The following is a 25,375-nucleotide window of genomic DNA, read 5'->3' as shown; positions in this document are numbered from 1 at the left end:
CGGAAAGATTTGAGTACAAAGGTAATTTTTGGATATTTTAGTTTTTGAACATTTAATTAATTTGCGTTCGCGTTGGACAGCAGCGTTCGTCCAACGAGCGTTTTGTACGGGCTGGATTTTGCTGGTATTTTGTGCTCATGTGCCGCGCTAAGGCCCGCCGTCTCGGTAGTCAAACGGAGTTGGTGGTTTTCGTTATCACGTTTGCGAAGTTGTCCGAGAGCCAACAATCCGAAGTAGCAGTTCATTACATCGTGGGGGATCGGTACGGAATCTTAGTACGTGAGGTCCTTCCAGGGTACGTTGTCTGTTGCGGAGGTTTCTGCTCTCGTCGACCAAACCGGAAGTCTTCCGTCCAGCCGAACCACACTCCGCACCTTTAATTCGGCCAGACGCACACGAGTCGCCGTAGTCGACCACACTTCGTCGACTTTGAGTCAGTGCAGTGGATCCACATCCGTTCGGCGGCGACCATCGCTAATTCGTCGTCATCGTTCCCACCACAAAAAACCTGCGCAGGTATGTTCGTTTTTTGAGTTTCCGTTACGTATTAAACAGAATCCTTTAAGGAACTCACTCTTATTTCCGTTTCGTTTTCTCCACTTTGATTTTCCGAAATTTTGTTCTTGATTCGACGGTTTTCAGGTTGTGGAAGAGTGTGAAATTTAAATTGCGAATTTAGTCGATGGCGAAGGTAACACGGTGAACATAAGACAGTTGGTTCTGATATTTTGGTGTAGCTAAATTGGACCGTTCGAGCGAATACCCTGAGGAACGATTTCATGCTTTAGTAGCATAGTCGGGCAAGCTAACACGACTGGTGGTCTCTCGTTAACCGCGAGAGTGGCGCATAAACCACCGAGTTTGAGATTCCTCTAATCTCTCGTACGCGAACCGTTACAAAACCCAATGTCGAAAATCCGACGTCGGAACTCAGACGCCGGATTTCCAACATCGAAATACCGACGTCGGATATCCAACATCGAAATTTCGACGTCGGATTTCTGATATCGGGTTTCTGACGTATGTAATTCGATGTCGCATTTCCCACATCGACGTATGTATTCCGACGTCGCATTTTCTTCATGTCGAATTTCTGACATTGCATTTCCTACGTCGGAATTCCGACGTCAGACCTCCGACATCGGAATTTCGACGTCGGATTTCCGACATCGGAATACTAACGTCGGATTTCCGACGTCGAAATTCCGATGTCGGATTTCTGATGTCGTGTTTCCGGCATTGGATTTCCGACGTCGGAATTACGACGTCGAATTTCTTACATCGGAATTCCGACGTCAGACTTGCGACATTGGAATTTCGACGTCGGATTCCGACATCGGAATTTCCAACATTGGAATATCTACAAGGGGGCGGATTTCTGACGTCTGGCGCCGATTTTGATATTTCGATGTCAGAAATACAACTTTGGAATTCCGATGGCGATGCCAGAATTCCGACGCCGAAATTCTGCTGTCGGAAATGCGACGTCGGAATTCCGATGTCGGATGAAAGAATTCAGACGCTGGAAATCCGATGTCGGCATTCCGATATGGGAAATCCGATGTTGGAAGTCTGACTTCGGAAATCTGACTTCGGTATTCCGATGCTTACAATCCGACGTCTAAATTCCGAAGTCGGAGATCCGACGTCGAAATTCCGACATCGGAAATCCGACGTCTGTATTCCGATGTCGGAAATCCGACTTTGAAATTTTGATGTCGGAAGTCCGACTTCGGTATTCCGATGCTTACAATCCGACGTCTAAATTCCGATGTCGGAGATCCGACGTCGAAATTCCGATATCGGAAATCCGACGTCTGTATTCCGATGTCGGAAATCCGACGTTGAAATTTTGATGTCGGAAGTCCGACGTCAGAATTCTGATGTCGAAATTCCGATGTCGGAAATCCAATGTCGGAAATACGTGGTCGGATTTCCGATGTAGGAATTCCGATGTCGGGAATCCGACGTCGGAATTCCGATGTCGGAAATTCAACGTCGAATTTACGACGGCGCAATTCCGATATCGAAATCTGACGTTAGAATTCCGATGTTGTGAATCCGGTGTCGAAATTCCGACGTCGGAAATCCAACTTTGGAATTCTTATGTCGGAAATCCGACTTCGGAATTTTACGACGGAGATCCGACGTCGGAAATCCGACTTTAGAATTCCGTTGTCGGAAATCCGACGTCGGAAATCCTATGTCGGAATTCCGACGATGGAAATCCTATATCGGAAATTATGCGTCGGAATTCCGATGTCGAAAATCCGACATTCTGAAACAATCACCTCATCGATCAATTAATGAGAACACTACATATTTCTCTAAAGATATTCTTCTATTGAACACATTCGTGGAATATTGTAAGCTTGTGAAAATTCGCTGAGAAAAGTTATTAACTAAAAAAGCAGCATGACTTCAAAACAAGTGGATTTTCTTATTAATCATAGCAGCCCTGTTTGAATAGCTCCATCGCTATACAAGTGTTAACTAGACTTGCTACTCCCCGCTCGCGTGTGCCAGATGCAGTTATTCAAACAGAGCTGCTATTATAATTAATAAAATCCACTTGTTTTGAAGTCTTGCTGCTACTTTAATTAATAACTTTTTTCAGCGAATTTTCACATGCTTAATATGTTTCCCGAATGTGTTCAGTAGAAGGATACCTTCAGAAATATGTAGTGGTCTCATCAATTGCTTGATGAGGTGATTTTTAAGAATTTATTTTCAATGTTAACTGATTTTACATACTAATATCCATATAAACCTTGAAATTTTTGGAGGGTCCGTAGACACAACCGATCGGTACCAAAATTAGCACAATTACTAAGGGCCATAAAAGGAATCAGTAGTGCCTGGTGGAGCTAAAAGTCAAAAGTTGAACCAGTCTGTATACACTGTATAATGTCCTGAAATTCCGCTGAAAATCACTGTACTATATGAATGATTGACACAATAGTGGGATTTGAACTATTGCTTTATGATACATTCCATCACCCAGTGAAACCAAATCGCTATACACCAGTAACAATTCTTCGGAAAATTTGTGATATGAGCTCCATTGAATGAACTCGAACCCAATTACAGGTAACCGTGACGAATTGTGACAAATGGCTCAACTCGTTTTAAAGGCACTTTGCAGTGAGAGCCAAAATCGCAAATGCCATCATCTATTCAACTATACAGCAGATTTTCATTGCAGCTGAAGTACCCTCCGCGGAATGATTACGTAATTTCTTCCAACTACCATTCGGCGTCCATCACAGGCAAAATTTTCAAAGCCTTTTCACAATCACGGAGGCGTACAATCGCCCTCAATGGCCACTCGTGCTTTCAACGGGGGCTCGTGCGAACATCAGGCGCAGTGCGAGTGGTTGATCCTCGAGAAGGCGGAATAAAATATTCATGCCTTCACACCATTTCCCAGCAGAAGCGGCCGTCGCTTGGCTGGGAATATCACTGTTTGGAACGTATCGAGAACAGGCAGGAATTCGAATTTGACCCGATTTATGGCGTTGCATTAGTGCCAAGCAGAAACACAAAAACATCGTGCTGAATACAAATCCATGCATGTTTCAATCAAAATATGTAAACTAACAGCGGCTAATATGTGAATTGTGTTCGTTGCTTAGCAGTCGTTGCCTGGATTCGCCTGATAATTTGCTATTCGTCAGAAAACTGGATAAGGTGATTTGTCACCAGTTGGTGTAATTAGTGTTATGCTGATTTCGTTTTAGGTTTTGAGTTGCCCTTGGTTCGCTCTAATGTTTACAAAACCAAAATGACAGTTTTTAGCGACCCCAGAACGACTCGGACAAAAAAAAATTAGCATTAGTGTTTGGCTCGAATTTTGTTATGACGTGTTTTGGTTAGGTTTGTTTTAATAATTTACAACTAGGTTTCCTAATGTTTGCTCTCATTCGAAAGAGGATGGCAGAATTGTTAACATCCCTGAACAGTTAGGTCAATCGTGATAAACACTACACTATGTTTCTCCTTAGTGGAGAAAAATAGATTTTTTTGGAACATTCAAGTGCTTCTTCTGGAATTTGATACCGAAATATATTACACCTACTAAAATATGGCCTGTTTTAAATCCAATAAACTTTTATGGACTTATTATTATTTATATTTTATCTAGCCAAAGTTGATGCTCGGTAAAAATATTTTGAACACAAGGGGAGTATCTGCAATGCCAGAAAATGTTTTTACGTGGGGTTTGGATGGCCCCCGGGATGAAACGAATGTTGTACCCAGCTTGTAAGTAACTCATAGATTTCATTAGTCACAGCTGCTATGACTCGATGGAGATGTATAATGAACTACCATTCAGGCACGTAGCCAGAGGGGGGGCTAGGGGGCTAAAGCCCCCCCCGAAAATTTTCAAAAATAAATTTAAGAAACATGTTTTTCGGTGACTCTTAAAAAAAATTGTATCTTGTTTGGTTTCAACAAATTAATGCGAGAATTGTGAGGAAGATTGCTATTTCGAACTACCGAAGACAGCGGTCAGGATATCTACTCAGTATTCTGAGTGTGATAAAACAGTTCCCTTCATATAGTGTGACTCGTCGGAAGAACAAAAGAAACTGTTACTTTAATTCTTGCTGTGGGGATCTGTCGAATGATTGACTCGCAGAAGCAAGAAGTAGTGCTCCAGCCAAATACGGAGGCTATTGACTTCCGGTCTTTTCGCATAAGATCGATCTTATCCGAAAAGACCTGAAGTCAATAGCCTCCGTATTTGGTTGGAGCAACATTCATGATGTGAAATATTTGCTGAAGGTGAATATGCGAACATCGCCTTTAACGAGTTTAACCATGTCAGGCGTTCAGTGCAGATGCCATTTAACAAATTAGCCCAGGCGAAACCAGTCATTTTGCATAACAACTTGTAACATGAGGTTGATCCTCATATGTATGGACGATGAGAAAATCCATGCTCGGCTACAAGATCTGATACCACTTACTTGCACCGTGGCTATTAAAAGATTCCTGTCACTTTTGGAAAAAATGGTATTCATTATAAAGGACACATCTAGGAAGTAATTCCCTATATATTAAATGGTGTTTTTGTGGTGAAAATCTAGGTGAACAGACATATTTCCTCCAACCTGACCCTGCACGTAAAAACTGAATGCGATAGTATTATTTTACACATTATATCTTTGCATATACATAGTCTCCAAAACCATTTCCTGAAAAACAAACATTTGCCAAATTTTGGCTGCCGTTCGGATAATATTGACGGCAAAAACTGCGTCTAGTATCTCAAAATCAACGGTCGGCACCATCATTGAGGAAGTCGACACTCGTGACCCGTCAGAAATTCGCGAACATGGACATGGCAGTAACCACTATGATGATAAGGAAGTGTACGAAATAGAAATGAACAACCACCGCGACACTGTTGGTTAGGAAAAATATTTCCCAGCCTAGTAAATAGTTCTTCACACGCAATTGCTAGTTGTTCGCACGAGATCTGTAGGACAACCATTTACGTTTTATCACTTTCATTGTTCACATCATGGAAATATATTGAAGACACAAGGCTTCATTTAGCTAATGCATTGAACCGAATAAAATAAACGAAATATATAATAAAATGCAGAAGTTTTATAGAAAAGTGAGCTCAAAAACTGTCCCAAAATGAGAACTTTATCGCTAGTGGTTGTGTCTAACAAAACTCAGATATTGTGTTATATATTAGCCAGAATAAAGTTAGTTAAAGCATAAGCAAATTGAATTTCTGTAATAGGTTAGTGCACTGCACGCTTAGTAGAAACATCAGGCATCTCACTCAAGCGTGCTAGACAAAAACATTTCCGTTAGTTGATGACAATATACTGCCGTGATAAGCATAACAGTCCCACTTGCATAGGAAATCCATAGCAAATGGGACTGTTATGCGTATCACGGCAGTATAGTCGAGAAGACAGTTTTTGTTTTCGCGTCATTTTAATGCAATAGTATTTCTGTTGACACTCAATTCCATTTTATGCGGAGAATGCGTTCCGTATTTAAACATTATTAGTCCGCAAAGTAGTGATATTTTAAGCAATCGAACAATAAGCAAGAAAAATGCCAAAAAATAAACAAGCCAAAAAGTGGTAAAACAGCAGTTTTTCTGAGGTGTTCATCAACCCACGAATTGTATACCGTCGTATATTACTAATGTTGTTGACATACAGAAATGTACATAGTAGCGGTAGGACTATCTGTTGTGATTTTATCCTTACTTTTCAACGGATGTCAATTGATGCTAAACCACATATTAGTCAATCAATCATAATAAACAGCAGCATTTCCATGTAAGTCTAAAAACGACGTGACGATACAGTGAACAAACATCAGTAGCCTATCACGGAGAGCGACTAAACTGTTGCAACTAGTTGAGTCTACAGTCAATAAGTTGGGATTAATGTTTCGATTTCATGTTTTCGTTTTATTTGAGTTCGTTATGGAATAAAATGAGAGAGATGAGCAGAGATCACGAAAAAATAATAAATAAATTGAAATCGATCCTAGAGCAGCTGTTCTATATTTTCTAGGCACTCAACTACAGAACAACAGAAATCATCAAAGAAAGTTGGTCTTACACCTACGTTACTCTTCGGCAGAGGTGAAGTAAGTGCGATGTATACCCGTCCATGTGTCGGAATAAAGAGATGCTGAAATTATTGAGCTTGTTCATATTTATAATATCTAGTTCTTTTTTTTTTTTCAATCTAAAGTTTTATTTGAAACGGCTCAATGCGTTAGCACAACTGAACCGTGGGTCTTTTAATTTTTTTTTATATTAAGTAAAAATAAAAAAAAATTCTAAGAATGTCGGTCTGCCAGATCTTGTTGACGCAGTTTGAGATCTTTTTCCTTGGCTTGGCCGCTTGGGGGTCATTTAGCCTGCCTTCTCTCGCGTTATCGTTCCCGTCCATGTCGTCATCGGTACTGCTTTCTTGCTGTTCACGATCAGAGGTTCTTATTTGTTTCTTGTTCTTATGGGTCGCTGTTGTATATCCGTCTTCATCGGTATTTGCTTCTTTATTGGCGATGCTAGTTGTTGGTTTGTGAGCGGTTGTCGTGGTCGTTGTACCTGCATTATTGGGTAATTGGATCGTTGTTTTAGGTTTATCTGAAGGTATCGGTGGCTGCTTGTTAGAGTTGGCTGTAGTAGATGAGTTTTGACTAGTTGCTTCCGCGCATGTTTTTCCGTAGTAGGCTGTATAGTTACAGAATTGGCAGACCCCACCCGGGATATGTGATTAGCGTTGTTTGCTTATAGGTCACGCCATCCTTCGGCGATTTGCATTCGATAGTCATGTAAGAAGGTGTTGGTTTAGTCACTCGCATTCTCACAATACGAACGCCGTTGGGAATGCCGGTGAAAAAAATTATCTAGGTGTCATTCGTAATAGATTCTACTTCTTCATTTGCGATATGATTCGTTTGATGAAATCTTCCTTCGTGCGCGGGGCCAAATCATGGATACGTCCACCATGTCGTTTTCCATATGCACGGGGATCTTGATTCTGGTGTTACTAAATTCGACCTCGTGTTGCATGTTGTTCTTTGCAATGAAGTTTTCGGCCTGTGCTAAGCTTCTAAACGTGATCAAAACACAGTTTTTACGTGATGTAGCTGAATGTAGGTAACTTCTGTGAGATTTAGTTCCATTTTCACTTTAACTAATTGTTCCACTTTCTGAACTGTTCGTGTTATCCCGTAGCACAGGCACTTTTGCTTCATTTGGCAAACTCATTTCACTCCGCAGCCGGGGGCAACGATACAATTTGTATGTGCACTGATATAGAACAATAGCTAGCTTGATTCACTGGTGCCTATAGCCTGCTATAGCGTAGCGATTTTTTTGCTTCTGCTTTTTGCGACGTCAGAAGATAGACCTTCTAGTTCTTTTGGTATTACATTTAACAAATTTCACGTCAAGTCACCAGTTACCGTGCGTTTACGTGGATTTGACGTGACTTCAAACCGTGTTTTTTTATCAAAATGAAAACCGCTCTCATAGTCACCGTAAAAATACTTATCTAAATATGTCACAATTTAGAAATAATATAAAACTATTAGCAACAAAACGAGAATAAGTAGTTGAGGACATTTGTTTGGCACCAGTGCACGTTATATGATCAACTTACCGTGTATTTAAAATTTTGATTCAACTTTAGTTGGAATGTTTCAATAAAACGATGAAACGAGAGGACTTGGGATCTGGATCTCTCCGATGGATTCAGGAAGCTAGTTCTTTAAATTTCGTGATTTTGGAACTGCACGGTGAACGAAACATGCACGGCGACTGGCGACTTGAAGGAAAATTAGAAGATATTAGTAATCAGTAATCGATTATTGCTAGTTGAAAACTACCTATTGATCACCAAAAATCCTTCCTAACTGGGGCTCTAATCTACCAGACCAAGGCTAGTCTTGAAAATAGCTTCATTTAAATAGAATATATCAAAAAATTCTGTTAGCATGATGCCTTAGAACTGGTAATACTCGCTGAACGCAAGTCAAAGAAAATAGAAGTTGAACCGTCTCTGCGCATCTACAAATCGCTTGCTAAATCAGAAGATTTTGTGCGAATTTCGACATTCTCTTCGTTCGAACATTTTATGGATATTTTTCTACTCATTTCGGTTTAGTATCTTCTACGCCTTTTAAAGGTGTAGCTTGGAACACCTACTGTTTTCCACCACCGTCAAGCATTGTCATATTCGGTTAGCGCATAAATACTGTGAACTCTAGAATATACTTTGTTGTGACGAGAGTAAGTACTATAACCTTTCTTGTGACAATGAAAATATTTTTAGGATTGTCTTAGATTTGGAATTGATTTCATAATGAGCTTTTCAAAATTTAATTTAGTTTCTAGTGACTATATCAAATTGTCAGAATTAAAAGCTTTATGCAATTTTTTTAAGCCCCTCCCGAAAAAAAATCCTGGCTACGGGCCTGACTACCATGTGTCTTTGCCATCTTCATGCATGTGGGGTGTATATACGGAGATGCAATATTTTTTTATATTTAAAAAATTGTTTCTCCGAAACTTCTGGAGCTACCAGCCTACTTTTTGGCCAGTTATGTACAATTAAATGATCTTTCAATTTAAAATATAGAAGTATGGAATTTCCATGGACCATCACAGTGAAAATCAAGAAAAAACAATTAATACGCATTTTTAAATCAAAAAAATAATATCTTTGAAAGTTTCCTATTTTATTAAAGTTACATTTTACGGGTGAATGACCGTCAGGTTAAAACCCTAAATAAACAATTACAATTACAAACCCTTTTATTTGAGCAATTAGCAATAAAAATCGGATCAGCGGTTCTTAAGTTATGATTTTTAAAAAAAATCACCATTTGTTGGGACCAGTGGCACCCTAACGACAAATTAAAAAAATATGTAAATATATATTGTTGCAAAAATATTCAATGATTTACAGATTTAATCGACGAAAATCAATGTAATACTTAACCGAAATCTTTGCAATTCTGATCATATTTTCGATTTGAACGAAAATCAGAGCTGCTACATTTATTCGTGCAACTTCCCCAATAACAGTAGGATAGCCAGAACTGGTGCAACATATCTGTTCTATTAACAGACGATTCTCGTTCAACAACTTTACAGCTCATTAAAATTTAAATGCAGTCTAATGCAATTCACAGAAGATCCCGTTTCCATTTTTCCTTTACCACCATCGATAATTAATAAATGAAAGTATTTCTTCCTTGCTCTCACGGTGCCACTCAATGAAAAAAGACGATTAAATATTCTGCACTCATTCTGTTTCTCCTTTTCCTGTTGCCTCTACCATTTCCCAGAGTGCTTTTCCGCCTTCCAGTAGGTGGTAGATCCACTGAAGACGATCCTGTATATAGCCAGCCGCAGGCAAAGTCTGTCTTACCACAGAAAGTGGCGACCACAACGCGAAGGAATGAGAATTTCTACCATCAATTTCTATTTCCTTGCTACCGGTCGTGTCGACGCTGTTGCTGCACTATGACACCGAGCTGGACAAAACAGAAGTTATATTTTGGGGTTTTCATAATTGAACATTTTTGAAAGAAAGTTAAGCAGAGATTTATGAAATATGAAATGATGAGGAAGATTTTTTCTGCTGCTCGAAGGTGATGAGTTCGTTTAAAATAACTCAATGTTTCATTCGGTTATTCATTGAGTTTATACTGTTCGTTAGATTAAGCAGTGGAACCGTTCGAAAAGATGCACATCATTGTATTTATCATGAATTCATTATCTAATTATCAAAAATTTTAAAAACATGTGGGCTCTTGAAAATTATTTTAACTTCTTTGTTCGTTTCATGGGTTAAGATATTTAATTTTTTAATAAACATTTAATCACCGTACTTGGCATAGCATAATTTATTAAAAAAAACTTTAAATACGAATTTATAATCCCATAACTATCCTAAGGTATATTTTTCATCAAACTCGGGCAACTTTGAAAACTAGTCGAAAATAATATTTGTTCATGCAACTTTAAAAAATTCTTTTATTTGGCTAGATCCGGCCAAGTTACTGACACATTTCAAGATGACAATGCGTTCGTCAATTCTCGTATAATAAACACATCTATTAAAATCGAATCGCAAGTCATATAAAATGTTTAAGGTAAAACGAACTTTGGAAGTAAAAGTAATACAGTGAAGACCCGATTTTATCAGCCCCCAATTTTGTTAGCTTTTTAAACCAATTTTGTCAGCCAGCCAGGGTTATGAGACTCTGTCTACGAACTAAAGAAGAATATTTTTACAGCTTCGGTATATTATAAGAAATAAATAAATATGTTTTGTCATTGTTTCCATTTTATCAAGGAATAAATAGTCAACCTAAAATACACCAAAGGGCCTGATAAAAACAGGTTTTCGCTGTATAGCATAGAACTAAATATAAAACTAAATTGACCAGTGGGAAACAAAAATTGATACGTGTCCGTTGGATTCAGAACACGCCTTTCGCCACTGCGCTTGCTGATTCTTAAATCATTGGTGCATTGCCTAATGCTATTTGCAGGCCATTCAGCCTGTGTTCTCCCTCTTTGTTCGTAAACGTTCGTACCTTTAACGCTGTCTTGGTGCTCAAGCTCCCAGTTCCCGCAAAATTTACCAACAAATGAGTTCCACAAGGAAGTAATATGGGAACATTACCATTTATGCTGTTTTCCGAGGATGCTGCATTGTCGATATTGTTTGTTAGATATAAACTGGTTTACGTTGTACACTGCAATCGATTGATTTCGTCTGAACGGGTTCTAGATAAAATTCATTAACTGGTGTCGCATTGCAAAATGTAAAGTTAAAATTTGGATTTTTTTAGTTACTGCAACACGATTGCACGGCCAACACTCTGACTACCTAAAACGCTGCCTAATTGTGTATCGTCACGCATAGTTGAGATTATCCATCGCATTATGACCGGTGTCACCAAAATGGAAGACACAACAAAATTACGCACTATTTGTTCAAAAACAAACAAACTCTGTGAAACACATAACAAACATTTTGAAAGAATTCAATCATTCGCCACTCTCTACGTATGAAAACCATGTCAAGTAAGTAGTTTCCAAAATACGATTTTTTCTCTAAATTGTTAAAAAATAATACGAGCTCCTTTCTTTCACTATTTCCTAACAAACTGTACCACAATATAAACAAATGTACAGATCAATTATGGCAATCCGGGAGGAAAAAAATCATTAGACTTTGAACTGGTACGTAAAGTAGATGAAAAATTGGACCTAGAACTCACTATTTTCAGTTTGTATCAGATCATAATAACACTAAGAGCAGCAAGAGACAATTTTGGCCAAAATTCGACCCCATTATTCCTGCGTGTATCGGTAAGAAAAAACTCGTGCCAAGAATTGACTGTGTGGTTGCTTCGACAATGATATCGAGCTGCTTACGGATGCACTGGGGTGCTGAAAACTCGATGAGAATGTGTTCTGAGGCATGGTGAAACTGTTCTTTGAAAGAGTGCCTTAATATTAATATTAATACTCTTGAACAACTCGTGATGGAATCTATGTTTATTGTTTGATCGGTTTCACTTCAATGCTCCTATAGCATAATAAATAGATTTTAAGCAATTTCTTAAACAAAAAAAAAATAAAAATAATCGATTTTTATCAATATAGCTGTTCTCCGTGAGCGTAATTTGATTGTTTACATACATTTGGACCATAATACTGGCGGGCCTGAACATTAATTCCTATTGCCGGATACAAGAGTTGTCGATAGAGTTCGACGTTACCATCCCTGTCCGATACTCTGTGTAAGTTTTGCATATAAAATATAATTGAAATAAAGTGTTTATGCAAATTGGGAGCATCAATGCAGAATTTTCCTGGACGTGACGTGCATGCAATGATAACAAACTTGTACTGCAATGCTGCAGGCGTTACGGAGGTGGTTTTAATCAGCTTACACAAATATGTTGCTCCTGTTGTTTTACGAAACAATCGCGCATGACGATACAGAACGATTGTGTGAAATGCGTAAACATGCATTAGTGGTGAAACGCGACTGTTCTTCACTCTAATTCGGCTTAAAATGAGTCCATCGTGGATTGCGTGACGTGCGGGTGCTACTGTCATAAATATAATGCAAATAGTTCGGAGTCGACTCGGATACTCTTGCTGCGGTTGATAATATAGTTTATTATCTCTCTCCAAACTGAACCAGCCTAGTGGCCTTGTGGCATCCAACGGGTTGGAGTTTATCGGTCAATAATTGGCCCACTGGATTCCTTCCAGAAGGCGACAGAAACAGATATCCCAAAGTGTAGGTGTAGATCCGTGTCGAACACTGAATGGCTGGAGGGACTAAAATATGTCAGCTGCGAACGGAGTATAAATGGGCCAGGCTGTGTCCAGTGAATTCCGGGCATAGTCGATGTCTGTTTCTTCGCAAATCGAGAGATTCGAATGATGGTCATGGCCTTAATTAACATTTCAGAGTTTGCTGTATCTATTGTATAGTGAGCCTTGGAGATGAAATGTATACATATAGTGAAGTGACCTAATGTGATTAGCGTAGCACAAATTAATCTCCAGCATAAGAGGGATGCAATTGTAAATCTATCCCGCCTTCTGCAGAACGGAAAAGCTTCCATAGTTTACATTGCGTTTCCAAAATAAAATCTTTTATATAAAGCGTGGGGCATTTTTTTTATTAAATTTAACGAATATTTAAACCACAGCATTACATGTGTATAGAACAATCTAGATAGCAATTTAATTTTTACGATAGTTTTGGAATCTAAAAATCCCGATCAGAATGAAATAACAATATTATAACAGAATGCAATTTTCGTAACATATTCTGTTATAAATAAGGTCTCATTAGTAGTTGAAATAACAGAAATTCATAAAAAGCAACAACGCGAGATACAGTTTTGAAATATTTTTATGTTTTTCTGATCGGGACATCACACTTTAAGGTGGAATTAATAGACATTTAGTATCATAAAATCCACTGAAGACACCGCTGACCTAAATTAGGCGGATTTTGCTTTGATTATGAAACGTGAATTCGCAAAATAAAACGACATTTCAAATTTTAATTTTGAAATATAGTTTTGTTTGGGGTTCTATTTTCACAGTTAAAACAATTTTAATTTAACATTTTAACAGGTAATTTTAATAATAGGGGAGAGGGAGTAACAGTGAAACACATATTTTCTACGATTTAATTTTGATGATAATACATTACTTCCATTGATATAAAGTCAATGCAGAGGGATACAGTATGTTTCGTTTCATCGTTACTATTATGCATAGAACATTGTGCAAATGTTTTAAAATAATTCATCTGAACATTCCAACTCGACAAGATTTCAGTTATTTCAGTTCCCCCCTCTCCCCTCACTACGCCCTATTGCTAAACTACCTATGACCATGAAATTGAAGTAAAGCTTTTGAATAATTCATCCAAACATACCAATGTGGTAGGGGAACTGGGGGGAAGCCCGACACCCTGGGTAAGCCCGACACCCCACGACTTTTCCCAGATATCAAATTTTAAATCATACAATAATGACAGGATATTATTAGTACGATTATTTTTGGCATTTCGATACATATCGATGCCATATGGGTTCATAAACGTCAACAAAATAAACAAAACAAGCGAAAGCAATGTTAATGCGCTTTTGGATGTTATTTTTAGTTGATACATTTTAAGGTTTTAATAACACAAAAGCTTTGAAAATGACCAGTTTTTTTGTCACACATTCTATTCTACTCTCCATATCGTTGTTTGTATGTATTGAAGATAAGTTTGAGTATTTCAATACTGTTAATTGAGCAATTAACAAAAATGGGCGCTGTTGGGGTAAGACCGACAGTTTTGGGTGGGGTAAGACCGACAGGGTGTTAGATAATTGGGTTCGTTTTTGATTCGATACAAACGACTGGGTATATTTGTTGTGTTCAATTATACTATAATTACGTCATGTTAATAATTGAAATACACGGAAACTATGTTTTTTGCATTTATTTATCAGTATTGTCTGAAGCCGACCAAAAAAATTAAAAATTAATTGAACGTGATTCATAATAATATTACAAAAAGAAACGAAAAATATCATTTAATATGAGATTTTGAAATGATATTGATGAAAAAATTTCATTGACCGTCGGATTGTTGATCAACAGTGTTCCGAAAAATCACAACACGAACCGGATAGCTCACTACGAAGCGTGCGTCACTTCTAAGTGAATGAGTCCTAGTAACAGCGTATATAATCTGCTTGCAGAACAGCTCTTCCTCGTTAGAATGGCTATACAAGTGGCAATAAAGCTCGAAAGAATTACTTGAGAAAACCCGTACCATAATATAAACCATGCGTTAAACATTATTTATTCATAACACCACGCATTCGAATGCTCTTCCTCTTGCTACGCGATGAAACTACAGAAAGTATGCGTTTGCATCACACATACTCATATACACATAATTGCACTTTATCACACATACACAATACATTTTTAATGGAAAAAATTGGACAAAAAGAAAGTTCAAAAGGAGGTCGCTCTTGCCCCTTTGGGGTGTCGGTCTTTCCCGCAGCGTTTTTAAAATGACATTTTTCTCCATTTTTTGGCAACCAATAATTTTTAATAAATTCAATTTTTTGAAACGCTGAAAAAAATATATTTTGTTAAGAACCACCTAAACAAGGATTATGCACAGAATATACAATTTTAGGAACTTTGTGGAATTTTAGAAAAATTATTGCGCTTAAGGTGTCGGACTTGCCCCGCGTTCCCCTAAATCTAAAGTATATGATGTTATTTTGGTATGCTATATGAAGTATCATTGGTACACACGCAGTGTTGAAAAAAAAAGATTTTTGGCAATTAATTCGATCTATCGCAATTTGAACAACTATAACTTGTTGTAGAGACATTCTAGCACCCTCTAGCATCTTTCGGCATAGTTATTCAGCATATCCAGGACTGCACTTCTATTTAATTGTTGGTATACTGCAGGATGAATTGTAGTCTGTAAAATTGAGCTTGCCACTCCGCTTGGCTGCCACTCCGTTATCGATCTGTATTAGCTGAAGATGCACAGGGAATAAGTAGATGATTATGCTTAGCAGTAGCGCAACATCTTTCAATGTGCAACTCCTAGTAATCCTAAAGTGTTTATTGATCAATACCGGCGCCGGCCAGGCCCGAACGTAGATCGCGGAAGGAAAGGGAAGGAATGGTTAGTCCGACACTTGCTTTTGCTAGAGGCCGTATAAACTACTGCGCACTCCACAAGTATCATGGGAGGAGGATATTTGTTAGTAAGTATAGAAGTTGGATTCTACTTCTTCTTTGCCGACGCCAGAGAGGTGACTCCACTATCTGGTCTAGATATCGATCCATCAACTCATGGACCGGAGAACAACGGCTTTATTTCCCTTCCGAAGGAAGACGTGCCCACAGATTTTTTGATCTCAGAAAAATCTCAACGACCTCGGCTGGAATTGAACCCAGGACAACAGGAGTGAGTGGCGGTCACGCTTACCACTCAACCACCGGCGCCGTCTGTAGTCTGTAAAATTGAAAATGCAAAAAAGAAGGTTTTCCCATACTAATTTCCAAACAAACCAATCGACCCCAAATTTTGCACAGTTGTTTGGGACCCCAAATGGAACCAAAAAAGTGCTGTGCTGAAAAACGATCATTTTGTCCCACCCTAATATGCATATAAACAGCAATCCTGAAAGAATTGATAATTTCTACAAAACTTGACCAAATTTTGTGTTTTGTGAGTAGTTTTAACTGTGGAAAATCGGAACCCAGTCATATTTTAAGATAGATCACAGAAACAAGAAATTTTCACTGATCCCCGTACGTAGGGTTACCAAATGGGCTGAAAGCGAAATAAGGACATCTCGAATTTTGACAGAGACTAAAAAATTTTAATCATCTTTGACTAAAATGTGTTTGGTTGAACGGTGTTAAGAAAAGATTTCTTTAGAACAGCGCTTTTTTGTTCTTCTGGGGTCCTAAGAAACTATTGATTAAAGTCCATGAAGTAACTAAGAAATTTGCCGACTGTGCTAGAAAGTGATAGCTGTTTAAAATTCGATGGTTCTAAATAGAGGACAAATCGTTTTTTTTTCTGTCAGCGCTCAACAAGATGAAAAACATGAAAAGTTAAGTTTGTAACTTTTCTTCAAGCAATAAAATTAATGTTTTTGAATCATTAATCTGAACATAACAAATCAAAAGACTATAATGAAGTGAACAACTAAAATGGTGAGAAAAATGTTTCATTCGCTTGAGTGAATTTAATCTAATTGATTTCAAATATAACATGGATTGAGATTAAAACTAAGGACATTTGAAGTAAAATTAAGGACGCTTTCCCAAATCATCGAAATTAAGGACATGTCCTTTAAAATAAGGACGGTTGGTAACCCTACCCGTACGTCATTGTTTCACAATTACCCAATCTATTTATGAAAGTTTTGAAATTACACAGAACCATCACAAGTTACTAAAAACTTTGTTCGGTGAGTATAATATTTGCAAAAAATAGCAATAGACTAAACATTTACTCGAATAACAGTAACTCATTAAAATGAAATATATGCAATCTCCACTGTAAATTTACTCTAGCTAATACAAAACAACAAAATATTCATTAAAAGATATAAAGTTATAGGAAGTCTTCTAAAATATAGCAACATACAAGTGAAAATAATTCGAAGAACAATGAGAATGAGACTATTCTGTTCATGCATTATGATTTTATTGTGAATGTTTCATAGTTCCTGATGTTCTACCGTCTACCCTACATATTATTTGTGTAGCCTAGAGCAGCGGTTCTCAACCTTTTTCATTCCACGGACCCCTGAAATCGCCCTGGATTGCTGCGAACCCCCAAGGATAAACATCAATTTTGTATGCTATCAATATGTTGTTTTTAGTTTGTTAGGAAATAAGACTTGAAATTTCGATCTGCACTCAGAAAATATATTTTTTCTTCACGGACCCCCTGCAACGACTACGCGGCCCCCTAGGGATCCGCGGACGCCAGGTTGAGAATCACTGGCCTAAAGAGATACATATTTCCACACTGTTGTTAACTAATACATATACTTTTTCCAGTTGGTAAAATTCACGAGAAATAACTTTTTGGGGTTAACAAACAGTCGGTGCTAACATGTACTAGTGTGCTACATGGGTAGGGACTATGAAACACGACGTTGTCTATAGTGGAATATTTTACTTGTAAATTGTATGCTATGAACATTTCGAACAAAGATCCTAACGATTCTAATTAAAGTTTTGTTGAGCACAGAATTTGCTATAAATAGCAATACACTATACACTCATTCGATGAATGGTAAGTCATAAAAATGGAGTAGTGTTTTGTAGTAGAACACTTCGAACGTTTCAAAACTTTTTGCTGAGAAATTTTCCCAGTTTTTAAATTCGAAAACATTTCGTTCTATTGAACAAAATCGCAGTATTTCTGCACTATCTGATAGGAAATACGTGCACGTGTTTTGTATTCAATATCGCAAAATGTACGACTACAATTAATAAAGAAAATGGGTTTTTAGAAAACCCTTCGAAAACGACAGAGAAAATGCGAAATTTGCAAGCATATTTTAAGTAAAGCCGTAAAAAGGAGCATCTAAGTGTTTCATCACATACGAGAAAGTTATTTATACAGATCACGCGTGTTCATTTTGTATTAGTCGATTTTTTGGCATTTTTGTGAAAATTTCACAGATTTTTTGGAAATATTCCAATTTTCAACAGATTTTTGAGAAATTTCACACAGTCACTCACAGATTTTTCTCTGTTGTAAGTATAACAGATGGTGGGATTTTTTTTGTCTAAAACATGGATTTCATTGCGGCAACTTTAGTGTCTTTTTTAAACATTCGTCGCTCGAATGTTAAACGAGCTGCACCATGGCTATATCGTCCGGATGGAAGAATCGTCTGCATTCATTAATGGTTTCGGTTCGCCCGGTGGAGTAAGAACTGGGGAGTGCACGATAGACTGCGCACCGCAGGGGAACTTGTACAAGTTTTACACTGTTTAACTGTGGACGAGGTGGTGGTGCAACTGCCGAAAATACCTATCGTCTACCTGTACTATGGGGTTTTGGTAGTGGCCTCTACTTCAAGCGTTCCGTTGCAGTAACCAACCAGTAATATTCACACCCACATACATACACAAGCACAGGCAATAAATTGTAAAACAATTGTATCACTCTCTTTCTTTTACACAATACATATCCTTGAGTCCCTGAATAGATAACCAAGTTGAATAAAGCCGACCCTGAGATAAAGAATCTCCAGCTCGCGCTAGAGCAGTTAAGAGGTAGTTGTATGACACAGTTCCACGTGACCTACCGTGGCTTGACCAGTAGGTCGAGGGCTTAGAGCAATCCCACGGTCCTCTCTACTGCTAACCTAACATGATATAAATCAAACGTTATATATTATTTATTCGTAACACTCTGCACTAGAATGCTCTTCCTCGCGATACGCTATGAAACTACAGGAAGCATATATTAGCATCACACACATAATAACACTTTATCACACACCACATATTTTTAATGAAAATGGGTAAACAGAAAGAAAATTTGGAAAATATATGTTTTCTTAATTTTTGGCGACCAATAATTTAAATAAAACTACGTTTTTGAAACAGTAAAAAAATATGTCTTATTAAGAACCATCTATATAAGGATTATGTAAAGAATTTATAAATTCAGCAACTTTGTTGAATTTTAGAAAAAATGATTACGCTTAAGGTGTCAGGGTTTACCCCCAGTTCTAGTACGACGAGCTGAGACAATAACTGCCCGTAGAGTTGCACCCCAGCGTTCGACAGACGTGCAGTTTGAACGTGAGAATCTAATACAGTGATTAGCCCCCCTCTCTCCTCTCTGATGCATTTTAGTCTAACCAAATGGGGAAACTGAAACAGTATTTTGCTTTCTTTGTAACAAATCTATGCTGTTGAAATATGCTTCTGTGGTTCCTTGGCATATCCTCGTATTATTATCTGGTTGACAATAACTCTCAATAATCTTCCTAATTTAATTAATGTTTTCTGTTTTGGGATTTAAACAAAAATCGTTATTCAACATTTTGTTAATTCAATATATTCTCATGAACTCCAAGTCGAAGGTAAAGTAGATGGTGTGAATGACCTAGCATTGCAACAACCATCAACGACTAATCAATGATCAGATTATCAATCATCAACTTAAATTCATGCCTAGCTTCATATTGGCCTACTAAAAAGTGTTTCGAATCGAATTTCGCATATCAATTTTTGGTTCTCTATTTCCATGAACATGTTTATGTACCACAGCCGCCATAATAGCAAAGTTCAACCCGCTGAAACAAGATCACTTAACTCTTCACCGCCGGTGAATGCTATTGAGTTGTTCGAACTGTTCCACTCCAGTAGGAAGTGGTTCGAGTGATGCAATTTGTCAGCTGCCAATAAAAATTGAAACCCGCTTGATGGAATCCGAATTACATTGTTATTGTATTTATAGCCAGTTACTGTGGCACGCACATATCCTCGCTGGAATGTACTCGATTGTGGTTTTTTTTTCCTACTTCGAATATTTTGCAGAGAAAAAACAGAAACGTAGGTATTTCGATTCGACTGAAACCTGTCACTCTTCACAAAAGCGGGAATTTATGTGACTTTTTTGCCTGAAGGTCGCAACAAGGCGGTTCGAAATCAACCTTGCAATGCTGAGGAAAGTATGGAGTTTTTCGCAAGATAGCAATTTCCTTTTGATCAATAACATTGGCGAAACAGCAAAGAATTACGAACGAGAGATGAATATGGAACTGCTACAAGCGGGCAGGTGCTCATGTAAAACATCTATTTTCACAGTCGGTGAATGTTTTGTTATCCTGGTTCAGGAAATTGAATTCCAATTGGATTGATACATAGCGTTTTCCGGGAAAAAATATATCAGCTCAGTTTACCTTATCGATTTCTACCGCTTTTTAAAAACAGAATATATCCTTCGAAGTTATAACCAACATCGGAAATACTTGGTTCCATTAGTAATATAATTAACCTGAAATTATCACGCTTACTGGGATCGCTTTTTAATTAAACATCCTTTACCGTTTGTCAAATTGATTCGGATTTAACAGCAAGTTCTGAAACTCGTTTGCCCCCACCACAGCGAAGTACACTTACATTTATTTCCAATTTAATGCAGTGCATTCACAAACAAAGTAAATCCATTCCCCGTTCGCTCCAGGCGATGCAAATTTAATCAAACTGTGATTTTCTTTTTTTTTGACGTAGGACTTACGTCTTTCTTTACTATACTGGGTGTCATTTCAAAATTTTCAAAACGGATGCGTTACGTACACTTTGAACTCTAATAACTTTTCTCCTACTAAAGGAATTACTAATTTTGTTTCATAAATCGAAAGGAAAACGTTCAACGCTTGCTATTGATACCTTGTTTGCTATGTAAAACTTGTTTAAAAAGTTCAAAAACTACTTTTAATGCGAATCAACATTAATGCTAAAACCTATAAATATGGGTGTCACAGTTTTTCTTAAAGCCAGACGTGTGTAAGCCACAGAGCAGAACACACGTACGTGTGCTGCTCAACGAGAAGCTGCATTTTGACCACCAACCAAATCATAGCTACTGCCTTATCGCTGCCAACCAAGAACAGTCGTCGCCCTGCGTGAAATTCATTGCTCTCAGAAGTGGACAGAGTTACTAATTCGCAAGCTGCTCTTCCAGTGTCTGGTCCGTGAGATTGCACAGAATTTCAAAACCTACTCTTCCGGAGCTCAGCCGTAATGGCCCTTTAAGAAGCCAGCGAGGCCTGCCTGGTTAGTTTGTTGGAAAATACCAATCTGTGCGCTATCCATGCCAAGCGAATAATCATCATGCCGAGCGGGAAACGGCGAAATAACATTCACAACAAACGGTCCTTATTAGGACCACAAAATCGTTCTCAGAAGAATTACAATTGAAATTTCCATTTCGTGCTTTGGAAAATAACTTCCCTCTTATCGGGTTAGTTATTTTCTATAATAATATCCGAAAAATGTGCGATAAAACCAATAAACTGACCAATTGGACGGAAGCAATAAAATACCTACAACAATTTGAGTCAGAAAAGTGATATTAACGGAAAAATGCTTCGATCGTTTCTAAGTGTTTGGCAGCTGAAGTTGCCGATTTGTTTTCCAACGTCAATTATTTGCGCTGTGCTGTACGGAACAGATTTTTGCGCGATTTGTTGGGAAATAATTAAAACAATTGTGTAGTAGATTCCGTAGATTTTACCGTAAATTTTGATAGAAATGATTTTGTAAAAGCATTAATTAGCCGTGCTTTGAATGGTGGTTTTTGCAAATCTTTCTAGAACATTAGTGAATGTGGAAACCCTGCTACTGAGCGAATGCCACGCCAAAAAGAATGATGAAAATATTTTCATTTGTCGCACAAAGGGATGGACTACCATCTGCACTAAGAAGTTTATAAAAGAGATCGCATTCCGACATACAATGCTCATTCGATGTGAGCTGCGAAAGGGGAATGTTCGTGTATGTACGCATCTGGTGTATGTAATCGTCTGGTATCACCAAAAATAGTTATCTGCAAACCGTTCTTATTAGGATGAAAATATAATGGAGAAAGAATTTATTTAGAAAGCTCCTTTTAATAACTTGGATTGAGTTTGCGCCTGTCAAGTCTGCTGTATTTTATCAATGACACATATAAACCAATGTTTATCGAATTAATCTACAATGCAAATCTTTCTAGAACATTAGTGAATGTGGCAACCCTGCTACTAAGCGAATGCCACGCCAAAACGAATGATGAAAATATTTTCATTTGTCGCACAAAGGGATGGACTACCATCTGCACTAAGAAGTTTATAAAAGAGATCGCATTCCGACATACAATGCTCATTCGATGTGAGCTGCGAAAGGGGAATGTTCGTGTATGTACGCATCTGGTGTATGTAATCGTCTGGTATCACCAAAAATAGTTATCTGCAAACCGTTCTTATTAGGATGAAAACATAATGGAGAAAGAATTGAATTAGAAAGTTCCATTTAATAACTTGCATTGAGTGTGCGCCTGTCAAGTCTGCTGTACTTTAGCAGTGAAACATAAACCAATGTTTATCGAATTAATCTACAAACCCGTAGGTTTTTGCAAATCTTTCTAGAACATTAGTGAATGTGGAAACCCTGCTACTAAGCGAATGCCACGCCAAAAAGAATGATGAAAATATTTTCATTTGTCGCACAAAGGGATGGACTACCATCTGCACTAAGAAGTTTATAAAAGAGATCGCATTCCGATATACAATGCTCATTCGATGTGAGCTGCGAAAGGGGAATGCTCGTGTATGTACGCAGCAGAAGCGAATTCGGGCAAGGTTCGAATCGTTAGCAAGGATTCTCGTCTGGTATCACCAAACATAGTTATCTACAAACCGTTCTTTTTAGGATGAAAACATAATGGAGAAAGAATTGAATTAGAAAGTTCCATTTAATAACTTGAATTGAGTTTGCGCCTGTCAATTCTTGTATACATTTACCAGTGATTCATATAAGCAAATGTTTATCAAATTAATCTACAAACCCGAAGGTTTTTGCAAGTCCTAGAAAATCAGTGAATGTGGCAATCTCATTCGACATGAAATTTCCAGTAAACATTCATTCAAAAAGTGCATTGGCTCAAATTATCCATGAATGTCATATGATATGCCCAAGTTTAGTCCTACGTCAACACCGCGGTTACGTCCCGGACATTACCCACTCCTAGTTTTTTATTTTACCATGTTGTTTTCTTTTATGCAACGGGAAGCATGGTTTGCTACTGAAACATGCAATTTGACTGGCGGAGGTTATGCAGTGAAATGTTTTTGTTTGTTTGATTTATTCGCATTTCACGTTATGCCTTTCTTATAAAATAATTTAAACGGAACTGGTTCCAAATAAACTGTCAATATTACTGTTGTATGCATCTATTTGTTTTTGGGTTCTGAGGTTCATAATAACAAAATCTTTTTCTTTGAATCTTGCTTCGATTTTCCTATGAATTTTGGGCTACTGATAACAAGAACAAATAAGCTTTTAAACCTTAAATGACTAGATGAATGTATCTGAACTACTGATTCTAGGACAAACGAGCAGCTACAAGCAATTGGATTTTCGTGTGGAAAAGTTACCCTTTTTGTTTCATTTTAACATTTGGCGCACGGTCTTTCTGGGAAGACCCAACCATGTTGAATGAATTGAATATTTCTCTAGGCTGAATTATATTTCAAAAGTGATTGAGTCTTGAAAAAGGCCATTTTGAGTAGAAAATATAGGTAGTCTTGAGAAAGATTTATTGTCGACAAATATATGTTTTCTTGAAAAAGACTAATGAAGAACACAAATTACAGGTAGTCGTGAAGTTGAAAAACTTTAGGTAAACCAGAAGCTATCAAATTTCGTGAAAGCATCGAACAATGGTTCAAGTCGGGATGACTATTTATAGCTATTTACTGGTTTAGAGGTACTATAATACTATACATCGCTTTGTTTGAATTTCAACACACACACACACATACACACACTTCAGTGGTGTTAGAGGATAACACTTCATCTACTGCCGTTTGTGTTCACCCTGGTGTTATCCTCTAACTCTATGATCAAATTTCTAGAACAAGTAGATGTTCTAAAGTTTGAGATAGAGCAGGTTTTTGATAAATGCAATAGTTGATAGAAAAATCAATATTTTGCTCTGGGGACCCAAGGCAACATGTATACCTAGGGTTGCCACCCCTCCGGGTTTGACCCGGAGACTCCGGTTTTCGGGAGTAATCTCCGGGCCTCCGGATTTTACATCAATTTCTCCGGGTTTGGTGGGAAGAGGCATAATTTCATTTTTTATGGAACTAACTGATTCTTTACAAAATATTTGAAAAGTCTAAGGTAACTATTATTCTGGTTCAGATGTATTTTGCCTGACTAACCCTTGGTTTTAAGGTGGCAAAGATGAGTTCACCAAATATTGCTAACTTCTTTCACAAGGCAATGAAAATGAAAAACAAATCAAATTTACTATCAATTAAGAAAAGTAATATTTCGCTTTATGTTACAATTGAAATGTTGCATCTCACTAAGTCGCTCAAAATGGTGTAAAAAGTTATTTTGCTGCAATTTTACCAAATTACTTCACTGTTACACCAAGATATGGCAGCTTTGTTCAAATCCAACTGACTAGCTTAACAGCAAACGAGTTCTTCCGGTGTTGTTGCTACTCCTGCAGCGACCCTTAACTGTTGGCTAGGGAGGTAAGTTTTGCCCCTTTGTTGAGACATCTGGTGATGAATAACCGACACCACATAGTGCTTCCCATGTGATGCCGCAGCCCTGCCTAATTTGCTCTCCTTTTCCTGTTGTAGAGCAATTCTCGTCGACTTATCCTGCACAGCAAGAGTAGCTGGTGCTTTTGTATTCTTAACACTCAGTCGGGAAAGTGAAATGCTACCCAGATTAAACCGATAAAACCGTTCTTAAACGTTGAAATTTACAGCTTTACTTTAACGTAGTAATAAATAGCGATTAAAGTGCTCTAAAATGCCGAGCAATCGCTTTCCGTCTAGTTCCACTCAAAATCCACCACCCCCAGGTCAGTGAAAATCTCCGGGTCAAAGCCTCTCCAGAGGTGGCAACCCTATTTACCTCTTAATGTGAATAGACAACCTGGGGCACAACGACCACCTAACTTTAACGTTGTGTTGGAACTTAGAAATGAACCTATAAAGTCTTATAGTAGTAGTTACGCTTAGG

The 25,375-nt window shown here is 37.8% G+C and overlaps 1 protein-coding gene across 9 annotated transcripts in view; it reads right to left on the bottom strand.

The window, feature by feature from the left end:
• The window catches only part of LOC131693514 (somatomedin-B and thrombospondin type-1 domain-containing protein), a 169,530-nt gene that overhangs the window by 49,125 nt on the left and 95,030 nt on the right, over nt 1-25,375 (bottom strand). The window lies entirely within an intron of this gene.

Source organism: Topomyia yanbarensis, chromosome 3 (assembly GCF_030247195.1).
Source record: "Topomyia yanbarensis strain Yona2022 chromosome 3, ASM3024719v1, whole genome shotgun sequence".
Lineage (NCBI taxonomy): Eukaryota > Metazoa > Arthropoda > Insecta > Diptera > Culicidae > Topomyia > Topomyia yanbarensis.
The sequence above is the reverse complement of the archived record's forward strand: the minus strand, read 5'-3'. Positions and strand labels throughout refer to the sequence as shown.